At 37.7% G+C, this 23,534-nt stretch overlaps 1 protein-coding gene across 6 annotated transcripts in view; it reads right to left on the minus strand.

The window, feature by feature from the left end:
- Nucleotides 1-23,534, minus strand: part of LOC144312780 (uncharacterized) — a 740,032-nt gene that overhangs the window by 240,844 nt on the left and 475,654 nt on the right. Inside the window, exons 1-4 of one of the 6 annotated variants that reach the window (XR_013378375.1) lie at nt 22,727-23,007; nt 22,560-22,584; nt 16,718-17,118; nt 44-186 (exon numbers count right to left, since the gene is read on the minus strand). The exons of 3 other annotated variants lie outside the window; for them this stretch is intronic. The gene's annotated coding sequence lies outside the window, so the exon portion shown is untranslated. Of the gene's footprint in view, nt 1-43; nt 187-16,717; nt 17,119-22,559; nt 23,008-23,534 lie in introns of those variants that run through there. 2 more of the 6 variants (XR_013378374.1, XR_013378373.1) reach the window with 2 other exon arrangements.

A 23,534-nucleotide genomic window follows, 5' to 3' on the forward strand; every position in this document is an offset into this window, starting at 1 on the left:
AGTTTGCCCAAATTTGAAATCTAAATCTAGACTGACTGCCTACCTGTCTCAGAGGTTTCCCAAGAAGAGATTTGATTTTGGAGTAAAATTCAAACTTAGTCCACCAGTCTGGAGTTTTACTCCAACCCTCTTCTGCTGAGTTGGGCAGGACTACATGTCAGCTTGAGGACTGTTCTTTTGCACCCACTAAAAAAAAAAGTAAAAAAGAAATATAATTGATATTATTTTTAAAAAGACAAAATGGATCAAATAAAATGCTCAACTAAAATCACAAAAGGAAAAAAAAAGAATGGAAGACAAAAACAGGAAGAACAAGGACAAGAAATAGAAAATAATAGGAATATGGTAGATATTAACCCAACTGTATCAATAATCACATTAAACGTCGATAGTCTAAATGCAATTAAAGGACAGAGATTGTCAGAGTAGATCAAAAAACATGATGCAACTGTATGTGTCTATAAGAAACCCATGCTAAATGTAAAGATACATGTAAATTAAAAGTAAATGGAGAAAAATATACCATGCTAATACCAATCAAAAGAAAGCAAGAATTACTGTATTAATTTCAGGCAGAACAAACTTTAAAGTAAGAAAGGTTATTAGGGATAAAGAAGGGTGAAAGTGTACTTGAGTTAGTTGTAAATTATATTGCAAACTCTAGGAAAATCACTTAAAAATAGTAAAGTTAAAAAAAAAAGATTTCTTTTGCTTCTCCAGCCAGTGTCAAGACAGTTGTTCCTCAAAATATGGGAGGAAAAATAAAATAAAACAGAGAGGGAGGCAAACCATAAGAGACTCTTTAACCATAGCAAATTGAGGGTTGCTCCAAGGGAGGTGGGTGGGGAGATGGGCTAAATGGGTGATAGGTATCAAGGAGGGATTTGTTGGGATGACAACTTGGGGTTATATGTAAGTGATGAATCACTAAATTCTATTCTGAAATTAATACTACATTGTATGTTAACTAACTTGAATTTAAATAAAATCTTGGGAAAAAAATATATACGACCAGCAGACTACCTTCTTTGTCTTAAAAAACTCCTACCCGGGGAGTTTGTTAAGACAAAGTTCCTGAACCTGCTTAACTAGAACTTTGGAGGTGGAATACAGGAATATGAATTATTATTAAAAATCTCCAAGAATTCTTAAACCTACTGAAATCTGAGGACCACTGGCTCAGGCCAACTTTCTTTCTTTCTTTCTTTTTTTTTTTTAATTAAGATTATTTATTTATTTATTTATTTATTTATTTATTTATTTATTTGAGAGAGTGAGAAAGAGTGCAAGCAGAGGGAGGGACAGAGGCAGAGAGACAAGCAGGCTACCCACTGAGCAGGGAGCCCAATGTGGGACTTGATGCCAGTACCCTGGGATCATGACCTGAGCTGAAGGCAGATGCTTAACCAACTAACCCACCCAGGTGCCCCCAGACTAACTTTCCTAGAAGATTGGTCTCACTACTAATTCTATAAAATTAAAAAAAAAAAAGAAAGTCAGAAAAGTCGGGGAAAATCAGCAAATTATAGAGAAAGGACACACTACAGCATCATTTCACTATGCCAGGGCATTTTCAATTGTCCCCACCATCAGCAAAGAAGGAGTTGCATGTAGCAAAAGGTTACATATCAGATGGTTCAGATGGAATATTGACTGGACCATTGTCATTATCAGACACAAACACTGTGTTTTGAAAGCATAAACGTACAAACAAGATTCTACTCCTTTTCCTATGTTTCCATTTAAAAACTGCTGCTTCTGCGTAGGCATGGCTGTGATCATACTCTACTTTCCACTTCCTCCAAGCACATAAGCTAGGTTTGGTCATGATCTGCAGACCTGCCATAATGCTCCTGATCAATTCCCTTCAATGCCCTTTATCTATGAGCCTGACATGAGATAATAATATCCCAAGATTTAAAACAGGTGGAGGATAGGAAGCACTTTGTGTAACTTAAGATATACATTGTATGTTTCAACATGACCTTTACAGGAGGGCCCTGCATTGAGGTATTGGGCACTTGAGAAGCTATTTTTCTTTGTAGATATTACAAAGAAGTCACCAATATTTCCTTGTAGAAATACAAGAACTTATCCAGAGATATAAAAAAGAGGTGTCTTTCGGGCCAGAATTTGGGCATTTTTAGAAATCAAAACCATTATACCATCTTAATTCTCTAAGATTTTATTCTCAAACCTGCAAAGCACATTTTATCCTCCTTTTAGATATTCACATTCATAGTGAAATATTAAAGGCTCTATAAAGTCCTGCAGTGAAGAAATTACCTTAATCTTCTTTAATTTGGAGTTCCCTGCCTGTGTGTTCACTGTATCCCACTGAGGTAATGTCACTGAAGGCACATTTTGGAAAATGTTAGTACAGACCAAGGGGTGAGCAATCTTTTTCTGGGAAAAAAAAGGCCACATAGTAAATATTTTAGGGGTTTATTAAAGATTTTATTTATTTATTCATGAGAGATACAGAGAGAGAGAGAGAGAGGCAGAGACACAGGCAGAGGGAGAAGCAGACTCCATCCAGGGAGCCCAATGTGGGACTCAGGACTCAGACTCCTGGGTCTTCAGCATCAGGCCCTGGGCTGAAGGCGGCGCTAAACTGCTAAACCACTGGGGCTGCCCAATATTTTAGGTTCTTGAACTAAAAAAATAGTTTAACTCTTTTTCACAACTCTCTAACAGTGTCATTGTAGCATTACAGCAACCACTGACAATGTGTAAACAGATTAGTACAGCTGTGGTCCAATAAAACTTTATTTACAAAAACAGTAAGCCAGATGTGGCCTCTAAGTTATTTTTTGCTGACCCCTGGTAAAGACTAAAAACAGTCAAAGGAATTTTGGGTGGGGGGTGAGGGGCATCTTCTCCTAGGTCCATAACCTGATACTGTTTTTTAAAGGTCATATTTCTTTACTAAGGAAAAATATTGGAGGAAAAAACAAAAAGAATTGACTCATTTTAAACTAAATCAATTAGAGCTGGGTTTTAAAATTTGTTTTTTATTGTTTTGTCTCTCTTACTCTCTCTCTTCCATCCTTCTCCCTGCCTTCCCCCCCTCCTTTCTTTTTTGTTTTTTATCTTCAATTAAGAGTTCTGGCCAGGATAACTGGCTTTCTGGAAAGTGAAATTCAAAAACACTGGGCAGAAATCCAAAAAGAAAAGAGTATCATGGCCAAGACAAGATAGGCATAAGAAGGAACAATTCTAAAAGGGACACAAGAGCTTTGCCTAGAACATAGCTACAGATTTTCCCTTTATGCTTTCCTCTAGAACCTTTATTGCTAGCAACATGGACTGCCTGGTCCTTAGGGTCTCTTTCCTTCCTCCCTGATTTATAGGGGAGGTCTTTCTGTTCCCTGGGAACAGAGAGAAATTAAAGAAGCAGAGAGAGAAGACAGTAGAGAGTGAAGGTCTTCTTAAATGGAAGACCTCAAGTTTCTACCTTAGATTAGAGTGAATGACCAATAATTACAAATAAATTCATTCCCTTCTCTTTCCTTCTGAGTGTTCATTTTGAATTTTGATCCATAAAGTAATCATTTTTATGCAAAGTGTATACTTGCCCTCCATGTATCTGCTCCTCTTATAGTAAAATTCCATCACAGTCTATATTTTCTGCCTCCACTTCTCAGCTTCCATCTTTTCTTGCAATTGCTCTGGTCAGGATTTAGTCTGCACTACTCCAGGGAAACTACATTTATGAAGCCCACCAATGACTCTGTGTGTCAATTATTAAGACCTTTTTTGCTTAACTGCCCCAAAGCATTGATTTATTTGGTCCTGCTCCTTACTGAAACACTTTCTTCACTTGGCTCCCTGGATGCTATACTCACCTTCCAGCCACTTACCAAACATTTCACTATCATTCTAATCTTAGCAATCCTCCTTCATTTGACCTATCAAAAACTTCTTAACCAGTTTTCTTGGTTCCACTTTCCTCCCTCACAGACTATTCTCTACAAAGAAGATGGAGTGATGGTTGATTAGATGCTTTAAAAAGTCTTGATCTGCTCAAAATCTAGTAATACATCTCAACACCCTTAGAGCAAAACCCAAAATGACTACCTCAGTCTACAGAAAGTTCTGCAAGAAATGTGGTCCCAATCCCACTTCACCGATGTCATAATAGTCTTCTTCTATCTCACTTCTATCTCATGGCCTTTGAGCTTGCTGTCCCCTCTGCCTATAGTATCCTTCTCGCAGATGTTTTGATGGCTTACATATTCACTTCATGCAGTTCTCCATTCAAAAAAGCTTTCTGTGACCAACATTCCCTCTTTGCTGTCTATTTCTCTTATTCTAATTTTTTTCAAAATACTTATCACATCTTAATAATGTCATGTTTTTATTTGTTGGTTGGGCCGTCTGTCCCAGTGGAAAATAAGTCTCATGAGGGCAGGGACTCTCTGTTGCTTACTACTCTATCCTCAGCACCTAGAACACTGCCTAGAACATAGGTATTCAATAAATATTTGTTAAGTGAGCTGGCCCCTGGAATGGAAACTACTTGTAGACCTAATACTTCACTTTAATAAGGTTCTTAAATCTAATTCAAAGTATGGAATAGGAAATAATGGGGAGTCATGCAAAGGCTGAAAGCTGTAAGTAAGGGAATCTGCTATTTAAAAAAAAAAAACTAATAAGTAAAATTTTTTGAGAGTGTGGTTAAGTTAAACATTACCTCTGATTAGGTGAAGGCTTTACAGAGCAGATGACCTTTAGCTAAACATTAGAGAATGCCTAGTATTTTGCTTGAAAGAAGAAGAAGAAGATAGTACAGCATGAAAATGCTAGGGAGGTTAAAAAAAAAGCATGCTCATTCATTTAATGAATATTTATTAATTTTCTCTTATGAGCTTGCCAGGCATTGTTCTGAAAGCTGGGAATTCAGTAATGAATAAAACAGTATACAAATTATGCCTCCAAAAGTTTATGTTGTAGTGGGAAGAGTTAGTCAATAGTAAAATAGGTAAAGAAATATACTAAACAATTTCAGACCATAAAACAAGTGGTGTCATAACACATTAGGGGGATGGGATAAAGAGCTCAAAAGGATTGTGCAAGAGGTAGAGAGATACTGCTTGGGATGAACTTCTTACAGCAGTTCTCTCAGAGAAGTCTTGAGAGCTAAAAGGATGAGAAGGAGCCAGCTCTGCACAGAGATGAAGAAAAATCATACCAAGCCAAGATCACAGACAATGGAGTCACTGGTATGCTTGCTGACCATTGCTGGTTCTCCACCTCCCAGGATTGCACTTCCTTGTTCTTATGTTAGGTGAAGACTTGTGATTAATTATGGACCAGAGGTAATGTGTGTCACTTAATTACTGATGTAAGATCTACTAGAGTAATGTTTTCCCTCTGGAACAACAACTAACAATTGTTGGTAGGAATGGTGGCTGCTTTGTAATTCTGTCTCTGAATGAACAGGAAGTAGAGTCTCTCTGCTGATCTCCAATGGTCAGATAATAACATTTGATATATTTTTTTGTGTAGACATATGTTTTCATTTCTCTTGGGTAGATACCTAGGAATAGAACTGCTCAGTCATATGGTGACTCGATGTTTAATGTTTTAAGAAACTTCCAAACTTTTCCAAAGTGACTGTACCATTTTATGTTCCCACCAGCAGTGGGTTACAATCTTTCCATCCTCACTGACACTCATTATTGTATGTTTTTTTCATAGCCACTGGAATGGGTATGCGGTGATATGTCATTGTGGTTTTGACTTGCATGTCTTTAATGACTAATGAACACATGATTTAATTGGCACTGGGCAAGAATGTATGCAAGGAGACCGCTGAAGAGCCTCCTTCAAAAATCCAGATGATAAATGATTGACAAGGTGGTAATAATCAAGAGGGTGTGAACTGTAAGCAGCCATATGGCACAAAAGACTTGAACAGTGTGCTAAGAGTCTTGACCACACTTTAAGCCTGGCTTCTACCTGTACTAGGGCCATGTCTCTAAAGGTGACCCTAGCTCCAGTGCTGAGTCTTTGCTGAATAAAAAAAAATAAAAATAAAAAATAAAATAAAAGGCAATGCTGCCAAACCACAAAATGTGCGTTGTTCCAATTCACACTGCCAAATCATTTTGGGTAATTCTCCACTTATTCCTCTCTGTTGTTTTCCATTTCCCGCAGCCCCTAGTCCCTTCTTGTTCCCTCTCTGTCTTCCCTTTAAAAATGTTACCTTTGTCTTATTTGTTTTTTAAGGATTTTATTTATTTATTCATGAGAGACACACAGAGAGAGGCAGAGACATAGGCAGAGAGAGAAGCAGGCTCCCTGCAGGGAGGCTGACATGGGACTCCATCCCAGGACCCTGGGGATCACGTCCTGAGCCAAAGGCAGACACTCGACCACTGAGCCACCCAGGTGCCCCTGTTACCTTCATCTTAATTGGAGTTGAGTTCAGTTTATACTAGAGTCTCTGTCACCTACTGAATAAAGCTTGAATAAAATGTGTCTTGCCACCTTTACTATGTTTTTGGTGCTATTTCTCTTTGACCAGACAAGATATTTTTTCAGAAATAGAATGAAACACCGTGAAAAAGTACTATAAGTCAGAAATGAAAATAAGGAACATATCCAGGTTGACTCCTGGGGTTGGGGCCAGAGTGCTCTCTGAGTGGGCTCTGAATGGGCTTGGGTGGGTGAAGGTGCCATTTAGTGACCGGAGAAAGTCTTGAGGGGAGCATGGAAAGAGAGGAAGGAAAAATTCAAAAACTGTTTTGAAAATGCTAATTTGACATGCCTTCATACATTCAATTATAAATAGTAATGAGTCAGATGGATATATAAATCTGGACCACAGAAAAGAATACAGGATGCAGATAAAGATTTGGGAGTCATCTTCATCCATTTGATATTTAAAGCCATGGGGTGGATGAGATCACTGTAGGAGAATGTGTAGGCAGACCAATCAGTAGAGAACTCTAACAATTAAAAGTAGAATTGAAACCAAAAATAAAATAAAAATAAAAATAAAGGAGGATATATAAAGAAGAAGAAAAGTATTATGAGAGGGTGATATCCTAGACACCAAGAGAAGAGTTTCATGAAACAGAGACTGGCTACAGTAAATGGTGAGTAAGAAGTTCAGAGAAGTTTCCATTAGTTTTGGCAACATGATGATTATGGACAGGGATGGTTTTTAAAAGTAATATAAAAACCAGCATTGGAGTGCATGAAGTAAAAGCCAGTTAAAACCAGATTGGAGTGTATGAAGAAGTAGTGGGAGATAAGAACCCAGATCCAGTGAATATAGATGAAACTTTTAAGAATTACTATTGAAAAAGAGAGAGAGATGGTGGTAGAAGAAATATAATTTGGATCATGAATGGGTAATGTAAAATGTGAGAAACCAATGTATTTATATGCAATGATGCAATAGGAATGATTTGGAAAAAGGAAGAAACTGTGATGCAGGAATGGGGGACTACCAAAGGGATGTGCTTGAGGAAGTTACAGGAGCTGGGACAGAGAGCACAGGAGGAGACTAGCCCTTGACAGAAGCAATGAAAGGATAGAAGATAGAGAATTGAGGTCCAAAGAGAGTTATGTTCCAAATTTGATAACATGTATGTGAGAGTTCCCTCCGCTTCTATCTTTCAGGCAAAGTTGTCAGATAAGAGTGAGAGCACAGGTGTGGTAAGACATCTGAGGAAGTGAAATATAAAAGAGTTGTCTTAGGAGAAAACAGTCATCACGGTGGGAATGTTAGGCGGTGTGATTGCCCCTTTGAGGTTTGTGGTCTTGAATTTAAACTGCAATGGATTAGTCACTATACTGTATGTGTCTTTTCCATTTAGGTGCAGATGTTTATCTGTTTAGATACAGATACAGACGGTAAATAATTAGATTCGATCTACATTGGGTTGAGCCAGGCAAACACATTGTAGGGGTTGGTAAGGCAAGGTTATTGATGGTTTTCACAGGGGAATGATGACCATGATGAATAAGAAAGTCTGAATTGGGTAAAGAAACAAATAGCGTAAGAGGGGCATGGTCAGTAGTGCAAAACAGTGATGTCAAACTGGAAACCTGGTGGTGTCTATATATTGTTGGGAGAACTAGATGATAATGCAGAGGCACAAAGGTTGGTGATTAGAGAGAAAGATACTTGAAATGAGGTGATACAGTTACTGATGACCGCAAGGACTAGGATGAGGTAGGACACAAGACATGAACATTTGTGGAGATCAAGGTGACTAACGGCTCATCTTCTTAAGACACTAAAGTCACCAGATATTCTGATAGGCAGATAACTTTTGCAAATGTGGGAGGCTCTTATTCTATAAAGATTCATTATTAAAGGCCAAAATCTTAGGTTGCAGATTACTATCAAAATCTGAAAAAATTTCCCCGAAATAGTATTGAAATCTATGACAATAGCACTCTGTAGAATTGTTACTGTACAACTCATGAAGCTATATCCCACAGTCCTGTGGACATACTTAGCCTGACCAATGGTCTAGTCCAGTTCTCAAGCAGGGATGATTTGTTTCCTTTTCTCCCCCAGGAGACAATTGGCAATGTTTGGAGACATTTTTCCTTGTACCATAAACTTGGTGTGTGTGTGTGTGTGTGTGTGTGTGTGTGTGTGTGCAGAGGAGAATGGCTACTGGAACCTACGGGGTAGAGGTCAAGGATGCTACTAAACATCCTACAGACAGGATAGCTCCCGGAAACAAAGAATTATCTTTATCTGGCCCTAAAGTTGAGAAACCCTAGTCTAGTCCTGCAAGCTATTTTGGGGCATTACCTGCATTTTCCTCCTACTAGGCAGACAAGTACATTGCTCAGATAGATATGAGACAACAATGATTTTTTATTACAGCATAGGTCCATGCAGACTCCCATCAAGTAGCCAATACCTTGATTGCTCTTCCTACCCCCACCTATGTTTCTGAGGCAACTTGTTTTCATTCCTGGCTGGAGATAAAGAAAATATCTGTAATCACTAAGTCATTCAATTAATTACCTGATGCATAAAATTAAGGTAATTAAAAAGGAAGAATTAGGTCAATCCTTCTCAATTGGCTACACTCTACTTATTCTATAAGCTGTTAGTCTAATTGCAGAGCCTCCATGGACTCTGAGAAATGCCCCAGAGGTATTTCTTGTCTTCTCTCAGACATTTGCAATTTGCCAAAGGGCTTGCAATGGGAGTTCTATGTTAAGTATCCAATACCTGGGGGGCAAGTTCTGAATAATGTGCTACTTGTCCTAAGAACTTTACTTGAAGTTTTGTGCCACAGTAGGTATTTATTTCAGAGACCAGTTACTCATCCCAGCTTTGCCACTAAATTCACAGTATTATCCTGGAGAGGTCACTTTCCTTCTCTGGATTCAATTCACTGCCTGCAGTTTAAAGAAAAGGGGGAAATTAGATCCTTTCCAAAGCAGAGTATTAAGAATCTCAGATTCATTCTGATAGGTGCCAAGGGATTTAACAGTGAAACTAGCAGGTCTGATATGGTCTATAGTCCTCTGGGACATAATCACCAGTAAAGGAAAGACAGCTACTAAACATATAACAATGAAGTATGATGGGTACATATAGCAGAAGGGCGTATTGTCAGGGTCTTGCTCCTCAGACTGGGTTCTTGAACTACCTTTATCACCATCACCTGAAAACTTGTTACAAAGGCAGGAACCCAGGTCCCCACCTCAAACTTATTGAATCAGAATCTGCAGTATAGCGAGAGCCCCCAAGTGACTCACGGGTGCATTAAACTTTGAGAAGCATTGTCTAAGGGTCAGGAAGATCTCTCTAATAAGCAGGTGGGAATAATGCTGAAAAGATTGGCTAGGGCCAGTTTAAGCAGTTTAGGCTTCCCTTTGTAGACATTTGAAAACAGGGTAAAGCATTTAAGGGGTGGCAATACTTTATCAAAGCTGAGATTTACAAAGATTCAGTTGTTTATATGTAGAACAGACTGTTAAAAGTAAACTAGGAAAAGGTAAACAGTTACTCAGCTGTTGCAAAAGTGCAGGAAATAGTATGACAATAAAATGAAGAGAAAGTAATGAGTAAAATCTAATGTTATTTTTGTATTTCAACAGCATAGTTAAAAAAAAAACAAGATTTTCTTACAATGTTAGAGTTTGTTTTCAGCCTCTGATTTTGAGAGTCAAAATCAGCAGAGTGCTCTTAAGTCTCTTTCCAAAGTACTAGGAGCAAGAATTTTCAATGGTGAGAATATGTAAAATAATATATATATTTCACATACACAAGTAAAACATGTCTTCAACCACCTATGGACATGAATATTTTATCATCCAAGAGTTGCTCTCTATTGCCAAAATGATCAAGTAAAAATAAACAAATAAACAAACAAACCTAAGAATTGAGCAACATGAATAAGTGGATTAAAAACATAGGTAAGTCATGTCTGTTTTTTGGGAAGGGGTGTTTCCCCACACTAACAAGCAATTTTCAAGGTCTTATAATTCAACTCAGTCCACCTGGAAATAGCATGAGATCTCATAGGTTAAGTTCCATAAGACTGTGCCTCCTACAGACACTTTTGATGCCAACCACAAGTCTAGGTTGTTTCCTGTACTTCTAACTGGCTATAAATCAGAGATTCCCAAGACTTCCTTCTCAGGTTTAATTAACTTGCTAAAGCAATTTGCAGGACTCAGAGAAACATTTCCCTACTATATTGCCGATTTATTACAAAAGGATTTAACTCAGGAACAGCTAGGTGGAAGAGACACATAGGCAAAGTGTGAGGAAAGGGTAGGGAGCGTCCATGCTGTCCCCAGGCATTTTTCCCCTGCACTGCCATGTATTCACTAATCCCAAAGCTCTCTGTACCCTGTCCTTTCTGGGCTTTATGCAGGCTTCATTACCATAGGCATGGTTGATTAAATCATTGGCCATTGGCAATTGAAAACAATCTCCAGACCCTCGCCACTCCCCAAAGGTAGGGGTGAAAGGACTGAAGGTTCCAACCCTTCAATCACAAGGATGGTTCTCCCATCAGCCAGACCCCCAACCTTAGGTTAGTTGAAGGCTTTTAGGTGACTTGTGGGCACCTCACCATTCTTATTGCAGGAAATTCCAAGGGTTTTAGGATCTGTGAGCCAGAAACCATAGACAAAGACCAAGCATTTTGATCATCTGCCTGACCGAATACATATTTCTTAGAAATCATAATATTGGGGATGCCTGGGTGGCTCAATGGTTGAGAGTCTGCCTTTGGCTCAGGCAGTGATCCCGGAGTCCCAGGATCAAGTCCCACATCAGGCTCTCTGCATGGAGCCTGCTTCTCCTCCCTCATCTTGTGTCTCTGCCTCTCTGTGTGTGTCTTTCATGAATAAATAGATAAAATCTTTTCTAAAAATCATAATATTGCACCTATGATGATAAGGTGCTGTCACCTATGATGACAAGATGATCAAGAGCTACCCAGGCATGTGGACATGACAAGGAGCAGATGTTGTTGCCCTCACAGAGCTCGACTCTCACCTTGTGATTCTTCTGGGTTGACAAACCTTAAACTACCAGAAAGATGCCTTGAATGTTTCAAAACTTAAGTTGGAAATTTTGGAAGAGAAGGTATATTTCCTGTGAAGGTATATTTCCTGCTGCAAATTGCTACAGATTGTTAAAAAAACAGAAATTTATTATCTCACAGTTCTAGAAGCCAGGGACCAAAATCAAGGTGCTGGCAGAGCCAGGCTCTCTTCTAAGCCTCCAGGAAAGGATCCTTCCTTGTCTCTTCCAGCTTCTTTTGGTGCCGGACATTCGTTGGCGTGTGGCCATATAACTCGAACCTCTGCCTTTATCTTCACATGAACTTCTCCTCTTCCTCCAGTGCCTTCTCCTTTCCTATCTCTTATAAGGACACTTGCCATTGAATTTAGGGCCGACCAGGATAATCCAGGATGATCCCATTTTAAGCTCCTTAACTTAATTACATCTGTAAAGACCCTTTTTCACATTCACAGGTACCAAGTGTTTAGACTTGGACAAACTTTTTTTTGAGGCTACCATTCTACTTATGACAGAACATTTGCTCAGAATATGATTAGGTACTGTTAATCCAGTTATATAAATAAAGCTACAAGTCCACCAACAGATCCAACCATTGGTACCACCCTGAAGTTTCCCGGAAAACATAATGTAACAAGATATAAACCAAGCAAAGAGCTGAGGTATTAAAGAGATAAACACTGTGTCATTTCTGTAAACCACTCAGGCCATGGACCTTGAGGATCCCTTCACTGACTCTTCAGAAGTACTTAAATAAGTTGATGGAGCTTAGAAAGAAAACCAATATTCAACTGAGGAACCAATAATTTAGCCCTCTTAGGGAAAGCCTTTCAGAATCACTCATTAGTAGAGCCCTATTTAAGTAAAGAGAGGAAGAAAGCATAAACCCATGACCCTGAGGAGAGTGAGAAGTATCAACGGAATGAATTTCAAAACCAATAAAAGTGAAATGAGTCAATCGGAGAAGGACAAACATTGTATGTTCTCATTCATTTGGGGAATATAAATAATAGTGAAAGGGAATAGAAGGGAAGGGAGAAGAAATGGGTAGGAAATATCAGAAAGGGAGACAGAACATAAAGACTCCTAACTCTGGGAAACAAACTAGGGGTGGTGAAAGGGGAGGAGGGGGGTGGGGGCGAATGGATGACGGGCACTGAGGGGGGCACTTGGTGGGATGAGCACTGGGTGTTATTCTGTATGTTGGCAAATTGAACACCAATAAAAAAATAAATTTATTATTAAAAAGAAAAAATAAAGGAGATTGGTGGGCTTCATAACCACTTTAGTATCTTCAATCCACTATCATTTATGGTTTTCAATGAGTGTGCCCCCAATCCCACCATGTTTATTGGATAGGTATCAATAAACATTAAAAGCATGGGATAATAAGATTTATGTTATTATTATCCCTAGTATTAAATTGTACAATTTTAAATAATCTGAATAAGAAAAAATTATTATATATAATACATAGTCACATTTACTCACTATTATTTGAGAGTAAGTTAAATGAAAATCCATTCATCTGGCATGAAGCATTGAAATCTTTCAAAATAAAAAATATCTATATTATGCTTCTCTGAGCTTTTATAATAACTACAAAATTATCTGAAGGTAGAAATGTATGTCATGTATAGATGTGACCAAAATAAATTATATCCACAAAATTAAAAAGAATAGGTTTCTAGTCCAGGACTTGATCCTATTAAATTATTAATCTAGTCTAGAGCAAGACATTTCCTCCTCTGTGATCTTTACTGTTTCCTTTTGTCAAAAGAAGGGAATTACCATTGATGTCATGCAATGTAAGTCTAGAAAAAAAAGAATACTGAAGTCAAATAAGTTTGGGAAATGCTGCAAAGTATATATCCTTCTTAGATATTCAGAATGCACTTTAGTATACTTAGGGTTCTGCAAAGCCTTGTAATAAAAAATATACTTATGGAAGCTATTTTTTAGATATCAACAAATTCTAAAGTTTACATGGACAAGTAACAGATCTAGATCTAGAGTAGCCAATACATGAAGAATGTCTTCAAGACATACTACCTTATTTCAAGCTTTATTATAAACTATAGTAATGAAGAAGGCATGCTATTTGTGAAAGAATAGAAACACATATTAATGGAACAGAACAGGGTGTTTAGAAATAAACTCAAATATTGTCAACTGATTTTTGACAAAGGCACAAAGGCAATTCAATGGAGAAAGAATATTATTTTCAACAAATGATGCTGGAACAACTGGAAACCTATATGCAAAACAACAACAACAACAACAGCAACAACAAACCTACACACAGACCTTACAATTTTATACCTTACACAAGAATTAACTCAAAATGGATCATAAAAATGTAAAAGAAAAACTATAAAACATCTAGAATAAAATATAGGGAATTTAAGTCTGGTGATGAGTTTTTAGACACAACACCAAGAGTATGACCTAGAAGAGAGAAAAATTGTTAGGTTGAATTTTTTTTTTTTTTTTAATTAAAACCTTTCAGTCCATGAAAGCCATTGTTAAGATAATGGGAAGAAAAGCCACAAACTAGGAGAGTATGTTATATTTGTAAAGGACTTGTATCCAAAACATGCAAAAATTTTTAAACTCAACAAGTAAAAAAATAAAAAACCTAATTTAAAAACGAGCAGAATGTTCTATACCTACTTCACCAAAGAACGTATAGAATGGCAAAAAAAGATGTCTAACATCACTTTCATTAAGGAAGTGGAAATTAAAACAAGGAGCTACTACCACACACCATTAAAATGGCTAAAATAGGGGGATCCCTGGGTGGCTCAGCGGTTTGGCACCTGCCTTTGGCCCAGGGTGCAATCCTGGAGTTCTGGGATCGAGTCCCGCATCGGGCTCCCGGCATGGAGTCTGCTTCTCCCTCTGCCTGTGTCTCTGCCTCTCTCTCTCTCTCTCTCTCTCTCTCTCTCTCCTCTCTCTCTCTGTGTCTATCATAAATAAATAAATATTTTAAAATAAAATAAAATGGCTAAAATAGAACATTTTAAATACACAATATCAATTGCTAGCAAAGATGAAAAGCAGTGGAAACTCTCACTGATTGCTGGTAAAAAAAAAAAAAAAAAAAAAAAAAAAAAAAAAAAAAAACAAGCAAAATGCTACAATTACTCCAGAAAACAGTGTGGTAGTTTTTTTGTAACATTAAACATAGTCTTACCACACAATCAAGCAATCATGCTCCTAGGTACACAACTGGTTAGAAAACTCAGGTCCATATAAAAACTTGCACACAAATGTTGAGCAGCTTTGTTAATAATCTCTAAAAGCTAGAAGCTGCCAAAATATCCTTCGATAGGTGAATGAGTAAGCAAATTGTGGTATGTCCAAACAATGAACACTCACTATTCAGTGATAAAAAGGTATAAGCTATCAATCCATGTGAAGACATGAAGGAATTTTAAATGCATATTGTTAAGTGAGAGAAGTCAGTCTAAAAAGACTATATATTATATAACCTCATTCACATGATGTACATAAAAGAGTTAATAAAGAAGGCCTGAGACTGCTCTCCTTAGAAAGACGTGGCTTACAAGGTTGCTGCTTGGCTGGTGTTTCAGGACTTGGATTTCAAAGGGGGTTCCCACCATTCCAAGAATTCATAAGAGTGATCACTGTGTCTAAACTTCCTGTGCAAACAATATGGTGTGAGTTGGACATTTTTTCTTCCACGCATCCAGGATTTTGGTACATGCTATACAGAGTGTACCTATACAACAAACCTCTCATAAAAACTCTGGGCACTGAGTCATCAGTTAGTTTCCTTGGTGGGTAACATTTTATACACATCATCATAACTCATTGCTGAGGGAATTAAGCACACCCTGTGTGACTCCTTTGGGAGAGAACTCTTGGAGGTTTGTGCCTTTTATCCTGACTTTGCCCCCATGTGCCTTTTCCTTTTGCTGCTTTTATTTTGTATTTTGTAATAAATCTTAGCTGAGAATACTATTTGCTAAGTCCCATGAGTCTTCCTAGTGAATCATCAAACCTGGGGATGGTCCAAGAGACTCCAATATATATTACATTATGGAAGGCAAAATCAGAGTTGGTAAACACATAAATTGTTTCTTTCCTGAAGTTTGGGGAGAAGGATTTTTTTTAGGTCAGTGAAATTATTATGTATTACACTGTACTGGTGGATATGTGATATTATGCATTTGTCAAAACCTATAAAACTTTATAGGACACAGAATGAAACTAACATATGCAAATTTAAAACATGGTTTAGGATCAGGAATCTCAGGATGGAATGCATAATGTGGCCACAGAATCTAACTGTGGTACAATGTATGAGGATAGGATAAACCTACCTAGAAATTGATGGACTCTATAAGAGCAAAGGCAAAAGGAACTGTATACATAAGCACTGTCCTCTACTTGATAATCCCCCCCCATGGGGATACAGGTCAACTCTGAAACCATTAAGCATATATACTGGATTTGAACAATTAAATAACTAACTGAGTGACAGATGGTGAGAGCCAGGTTTTTCATGGTTGAAATCAGAAATTATGCATAATCAAGGGGAGGAGAATAAAATAATCCATGTGGTAGTGGTTTAGCATTAAAGACATCAGTATGAGCCTTTAATTCAGTTTAATATAGATAGAGATGGTCAAATATAGAAGTATTCATAGAGATGTTAGCTAGATATATGATAGATAGATAGATGATAGATGATTAGATAGATAGATAGATAGATAGATAGATAGATAGATAGATACCAATTGGTATGCACACATGTATTTCCTTGCTTTGTCAGCTGAGAGTGCCTGGAAGCAATGGCACCCTGGCTGCAAAAAGCACACCAGCGCTCAGATTAGAAACTCAGGTTTCTAATATCATTCAGCAAAAACAAACAAAAACCCAAAAACAAACCAACCAAAACAACAAACAAAACAGAAAAAAAGTTTCCTTGTAAAAATGACTAATTCTAGGGACAGGAAATCTATAAGATGAGCCTGAAACATCTTGTAGTGCCAAAAAAGTAAGAAAGTACTAAAAAAATAAATGAATACCCATGATGATGAAGGTAGGCCAAAAGAACACAGAAAACAACTTGAAAAGTTCCCAATAGCAAAGGTAGAATAATTTTGGCAACAACATAAAGTCATATTGTACTATAACCAATGATAACAACAATTATAATACCTGGATTCATGGCATATCTTTCCAAATGGCCAATATGCAAGCTACTGCTTCCCAGGAGAAAAGAATGAAGGCCACTCAAGCCCTTCAGTGGTTTTGTTTGATTCACAGGGTCCTTGAAGTTTCCTCTGAAACTCGCACTCAGATCTCCCAATTTCAGAGTTTCTTCTTCCAGGATACACAGCTCAAGTATGACTGGATTCTATTGCTAAAATATTTCTTCCTTGAGAGCTATTTCTGTTCAGGTCCTTCTGATAGGTGAGCAGCAACTGATTGGCTTTCCATTTGGATCCAGCTTCATGTTGCCTTGTACTCAGTACCATGTGGGTTCAAGTCATGGTTCTTCTCCTTACAAAGAGGGTAGCTTGGAAGCACTATTTTATCCATGAGTTGGCATCTTACCTCTGAAAAGGAGATCATTTTACTTACCATACCTTTATCATGTGAACATCGTCAGAGTCAAATAAGAAGATGGGTGGCAGGGCGCCTAGGTGGCTCAGTGGTTGAGCATCTGCCTTTGGCTCAGGCCATGGTCCTAGAGGCCTGAAATCAAGCCCTGCATCGCACCAGGCTCTCTGCTCAGTGGGGAGTCTGCTTCTCCCTCTCCCTCTGCCATTCCCCTCACTGTGCTCTCTGGCTCTCTCTCTCTCTGTGTCTCTGTCAAATAAATTAATAAAATCTTTAAAAAAAAAAAAAGATGGGTGCCAATAACACTGGACTACAAACACTTACCTACCTATGAAATGACTCTCTTAGATACCTTACTCTTTTCCACACATTTTCTAGAACCGTCATCCTCCTGAGAAAGAGCACAGCTGACTCTCCTTTAAAAACTTACCCATCTTTCGAGGCTTATGTCAAATACCACTTCTTCCATGAAGTCCTCCCCAGTTTTTTAGTCAAAATCGTCATATTTCTTAGTACTGTTTTATTCTGCTAATCATTCCTTCCTTTGAGTTTAATTTTCTGGGTATCTTTCCTGGAGTAGTCATCTCATTAAGAGATATCTAAATGGTATTCTTGACCTTCTTTCCTCACTTACTGCATACGTCCAAGCAATAATTAATCCTATAATTTCACTTCCTTGGTATTTCATCCCCTAGTCCCATGGCCCCTACTACTGTATGCTTCACTGTCGCTTATCACTTGGGTAACTGCAACAGTAATTTTAACATACCCCCAAGCTCTGGTCTTACTCTGTTCCACTCAACTCCCCATTGTGCTATCAGAACAATCTTTCTAAAGTTCAAATATAATCATGTCACTGTTAATATCTTTCAGTAGTTCCCCACTGCTCTCGGAGATTAAATTCAAACTCCTCAGTATAGAATGGCTTGCCATTTTTTTGGTTTGTTTTATCAACAAAACAGTGTGATAGTGGTACAGAACAAACAAATAGACCAATTAAACAGAATCAAGAAGCCAGAAATAAATCCAAGCATATATGATCAACTAATATTTGACAAAAGAGCCAACAATATTCAGTGGAGAAAAAAAAAGTCTCTTTAATAAATAGTACTGGGAAAATTGAATATTCACATGTAAAGCAATAAAACTAGATCCATATTTTACACCACTGACAAAAATTAAATTCAAATGGATTAAAGATATAAATGTAAGACCTGAAACTGTGAAAATCCTGGAAGAAAACACAGGAACAAAGCTTCTTGACATGGTCTTGGTAATGAGTTTTCGGATATGACACCTAAAGTATAAGCCGACAAAAGCAAAAATAAACAAGTGGGACTCCATCAAACTAAAAAGCATCTGTTCAATAAAGGAAACCATAAACAAAGGGGGAAAGACAACCTACGAAATAGGAAAAAAAATATTTGCAAACCACATACCTGATTAAGGGATTAATTCTAAAGCATATAAAGAATTCATACAACTCAAAATCAAAATATAAATAAAAACACAATTTAAAAACAAGCAAAGAACTTGAATAGATTCTTCTCCAAAGAATATATACAAAAGGCCAACAGGTACATAAAATGATGCTCAACATCACTAGTCATTGGGGAGATGCAAATTAAAACCGCCATGAGATATTACCTCATCCCTGTTAGACTAGACTGATAATTGTAAAAAATGATAAGAGACAACAAAGGCTGGTATGGATTTGGAGAGTAGGGAATCCTGTACACTGTTGGTGGGATTGTAAATTTGTACAGCCACCATGGAAAACAGTATAGGGGATCCTCAAAAAGAAGAAAAATAGAACTACCACATGAATCAGAAATTCCACTTCTGGGAATACAAGCAAAAGTAGTGAAAATACTAACTTGAAAAGATATCTGCACACCATGTTCATAGTAACATTATTTGTAATAGCCAATACATGGAAACAAGCTAAAGGTTCATTGATGGATGAAAGAGTGAAGAAGTTGTATGTGTGTCTACGTGTACACACATACACACACACACACACACACGGAGTATTTCTCATCCATAAAAAAAGGAAATCCTAATATTGGTTACAATATGAATGGATCTTGAAGGCATTATGCTAAGTGAAATAAGTCAGAGAAGGATAAACACTTGGATTTCACTTATATATGGAAAATTTTTTAAATTCATAGAAGAAGAGTAAGACTTGTGGTTACCAGAAGGTAACCACAAGAAGGGGAGGGGGAAATTGGACAAAGGGGGTCAAAGGGTACAAACTTCCAGTTATAAGATAATTAAGTACTAGGAATGTCCTACATACTTCCTATTATTTTCTAATCTCCTCATCAGACTGTACTCCTTCTTTGGTAAAGGAACAATACCTACACCGTGTTTCAGGATATTCTATCACCTGTTCGGTTTTTGCTAGAAAAGACTGCTCTGAAATCAGTATTTTCCTTTTGAAATACCTGGACCCAAAGCCTAGTTTCTGGAGAATTAGCCTGGTTTATTATACTATGAACTAGTCTCCCCCTGGTTCTTAATAATTTATGATAGATTAATTTCAGATACTAATCTGTTACTCAAGGGGTTTATGCTTTAAATCCAGTTTGAGGAATGATAAAGTAATTTGCTTTGGTGAAACAATGTATTAGTTACAATCAGTAACTGGGTATTTTCAAACTAAACTATTGTCTCAACTAAATAGAAAACCGTCCAATTTCACAGAATCAAATTCTTAGCCAGTTGGTTGGTCTAGCACCTCCACATTTTTCTCAGGAAGCCAAACAATGTCCTCTCATGCATGGGCTGAGTAGGTAGAAAACTAGCCAGTGTGAAATGAGGGGTAAGGAGAAGGCCTATGAGGAAGACCCCTCCAGAACCCCATCCAGGAAATACTTTTCCCTTAGAGAATTTGTATCCAAATCTGCTGCTCATTTCTTTTGCTACAGGAAATTAAATTCCTGCAATTGTTCTAAAGCAAGGGTCAGCAAACTTTCTTAAAGGGCCCTGGTAAAGAGTGTAAGTTTTGTGGGCCAAATAACAAAATCAAAGCAATTACAGAGGTACTAATATAACTGTTTCAAATGTAATCATTTAAAAATGTAAAAAAAAAAAAAAAAAAAGAATCATTTTAATTTTGCAGGCTTTGTGGCTGGATTTGACCCTGGGCTGTAGTTTGCCAAACCATGCACGAGAATGTTGCTTATCCCCTTTATGATAGCTTTGTGGGTATTTAAAGATAGCAATCGTAGTAGGATATGCCCAAATGTTGCCCCCTACCCAATCCCTAGCTATAGCCTTGACTTCTTTATTCCTCTCTTTTCAGGGTCTCCAGAGACCTTGGCTTAACAACACTTACAAGTTCTCTATTTTAAAACATGGCACTCAGGTTTAACGTAATATTCTGGCTCTTATTTGTGTGGTGTAAATTTTGGCAAGCACCACTTATTCAGAGTCCATACTTTTATTTAGAATTCTTTTTTGTTCTCCCCTCCTACCTCTGCTTATATAAGTAAGGTCCTACTTTTCCTTTTTTTTTTCTTTCCTGCTCATCCTTTGTATCTTAACTTGAGACTTCTCACAGCAGCCTCCTCTGACCGCCATACCCCAAATCCTGCCATCCCTCCCCACTTTCTACCTCTGTTTTAGTGCCTTTATTTTTTCTTCATAGAATGTATCACAATTTGTAATTATTTTATTAATTTGTCTACTTGAAGGACTTTTGCTTTCTCACCTAACAAAATAAAGTAAAAGTTTTAAGAAAGCTACAATTACTTCTGGTTTTAGCCTTTGTAGAGTAGCTACTATCAGATTTAATCTCTGCTGTAAAAAGCTAAACAAAATACATAAAACAACTGTTTTCAGACATTGAACAATAACCAATGCAAGGCTATGAGCCTCAAGAGAAGGAAAGCACATGAGGTAAAACCCTCCCAATTCACACATCAGTCTTCTTTGTGAGGGCATTTTCCAAATCGCTATGCAGAAAAATAGTCAAGCAGACAGCAGCAGTTTTGCTGGATTGGGGAAACAGAGATCAGAGTTCACAGCTACTAAAAAGACTGGGATTTGAAGTGCAGAGAAAGGAAAGAATAGCAGGAAAGGAGCCCCAAAGATATATATCAAAATCCCTCTTGGGTCCAGGGAATTGCTGTTATCAATAACGAAGCAGACAAATTATGCCCTTTGTAGACAAAAAATTCCTTGAGGTTTATAAATTGCTCACAGACATCTTCCCTCATTGACCCTTCCAGCAATCAAGGCACAGGAGGTGAAATGAGGAGATGAAGACTCAGAAATTGTTTAACTAATAATGGAAGATGTTCGCAATTGGTGAAGAGCTAGAACCAGAACACATAAGAGGATGATGGGACTAATACTAACTTATAGCTAACATATATTTATAATACCGATAATTATTTTGACTAACATTTATTGACCACATCCTTTATGCAGATAGTGTATTAAGCCCTTTCCATCAAGTACTTCATTTAATCAGCGAATCTACTCTAAGAAGTAGTATTCTGTGCTGAATATCCATGTTCTACTCCTTTCCCCAGGGCCTCTGTTTCTAACTGATGCTTTTTCATGGGAACACTATTTCTGTAGTGTGCTTCCTTGGAACTGAGATTGTCAGTAACTGGACTCATTAACACCATTTTTTTAGTTTATTTGTCTAGATGTAAGAAGTAAATCTGTTTCCTAGCAACTCTGTCCCCTGCTCCCTCAATTTTCCCTACTCATTATCTTCCCCATGATTAACTACAAATTAGCCAAGTTATGGGCAGGTTTTAGATTTCCCAGAAATGGAAGGGGCACTTGCAGACATTTGTTCTTTTGGCATAAAGTGGCTCTAAGGACCCATGCTTACTGAGGACAAAGCAGGGAAATGGAAGTGGCCATTAATCTTAATGTGCCTGCAGATTTGAGAGCCAGGCCTCCCAGAATAGCCACTTACATGCAGTCTTCTGGCTATTTCATGTAAGAACCAATGTTAACCCCAAGAGGACCCATAATTTTGGAGAAAAGGGGATCCTCATGACATCTTCTGCAAAGTTAATTGTCAATATGGAGATTTTACTCTCAGCTCTGTAGTGAGATCCCTGAATGAACCCCAATTCTACATCCCACACTTCAATATCCTGAGAATCAGACAACTATTCAAACTCACCTGCCAAACACCCTTTGAAAAAACGTGACACAGATACCAATATAAAATGCAACTAAGGACTCATGCAGCTCACGACTTCCCAATCATGAATAATCTATACTGAAGACTATTTTCCCAAATACAGATTTTTTTTCTGTAGCTATTTCCTAAAAGGTTTTAGCAAAGAAATTTCAGAACTGTGTCCAGGAACCAAGGTAAATCCTGGGTGATATGAGTTGTTATTTTAGTTTCATACATTTATTCTTTCCTTTGTTTATTCGATGCATATTTTTAAATACTTACCATGTACCAAACACTGTTCTAAATGCTGAGGATATAGAAGTAAACAAGTCAAACGTCTCCATGCTAAACTTTATGAATGAATCTCTTCTTCTAGGGCTATAGTAGGATTACTCTTCCCTGCCTATGTGAAGTAAGGGCTTGATTTGGCCAATGAAATATGAACTTACTGATGCGTATCACTTTGAGGTAGAAGCTTAAGAGTCAAGATATGCTTTGCCATGTTGTCCTTTCCCTCTGCCTCCCTAACTAGCCTAGTTCCTAGAGTTAGAAAAGCTCATGGGAGAACCCCTAGAAGATCCAGCATAGATATATAGCATTTTTATATGTTATCATATGTCCCTGGAAAAAAAAAATTAAAATCTAACCTTTTCTGACTGATAGAGCCCAGTTATGAATACATATATTCAAAACTCAATCTCTCATGAAATTCACCTAAGTCCTACCTACCCTGATCATATAAAATAAAATCTAATAGTCACAGCAAGACAAACCCTGTTTCTAGGATACAGAAGAATGTTGTGATGTCTTTCAACTATAAAGGCAGCAGCAGGATACAAAGGAAAGAGCCTGAGCCTGGAAGTAGGAGGACCTAGGTCCCTGCTGCAGTTGTAAGTTGGCTCAGAATCAGGTACATGCAGGCATCTAAGAGCCCAGTACCTCACAGGTTTCCAAACCTAACCCTCCACTACATTCACCACCTGATACTGTCAAAAGAATTCTTTTAGCAGATCACTAGATCTGGGCAGGTGAACTGAAATTAAGCTCCTCAACTCATTCAAATGCATCACATAGTGCTCAAACACGTACGCCTTTTCATTAGACATGTCATGTTTTCTCAACCATTTGACAGTACCTGTCCCTCTGTCCCTGATTTGCATACCTGTTCCTGTTCTGAGATTGGGATTTTGTTCTGAACCTAAGCTTAGTGGGCTGAAGCCTCGACCACACATATGCCAATCCCTTTGTTCTGGTAAC

Source organism: Canis aureus, chromosome 4 (genome assembly GCF_053574225.1).
Source record: "Canis aureus isolate CA01 chromosome 4, VMU_Caureus_v.1.0, whole genome shotgun sequence".
In the NCBI taxonomy this organism is placed as follows: domain Eukaryota; kingdom Metazoa; phylum Chordata; class Mammalia; order Carnivora; family Canidae; genus Canis; species Canis aureus.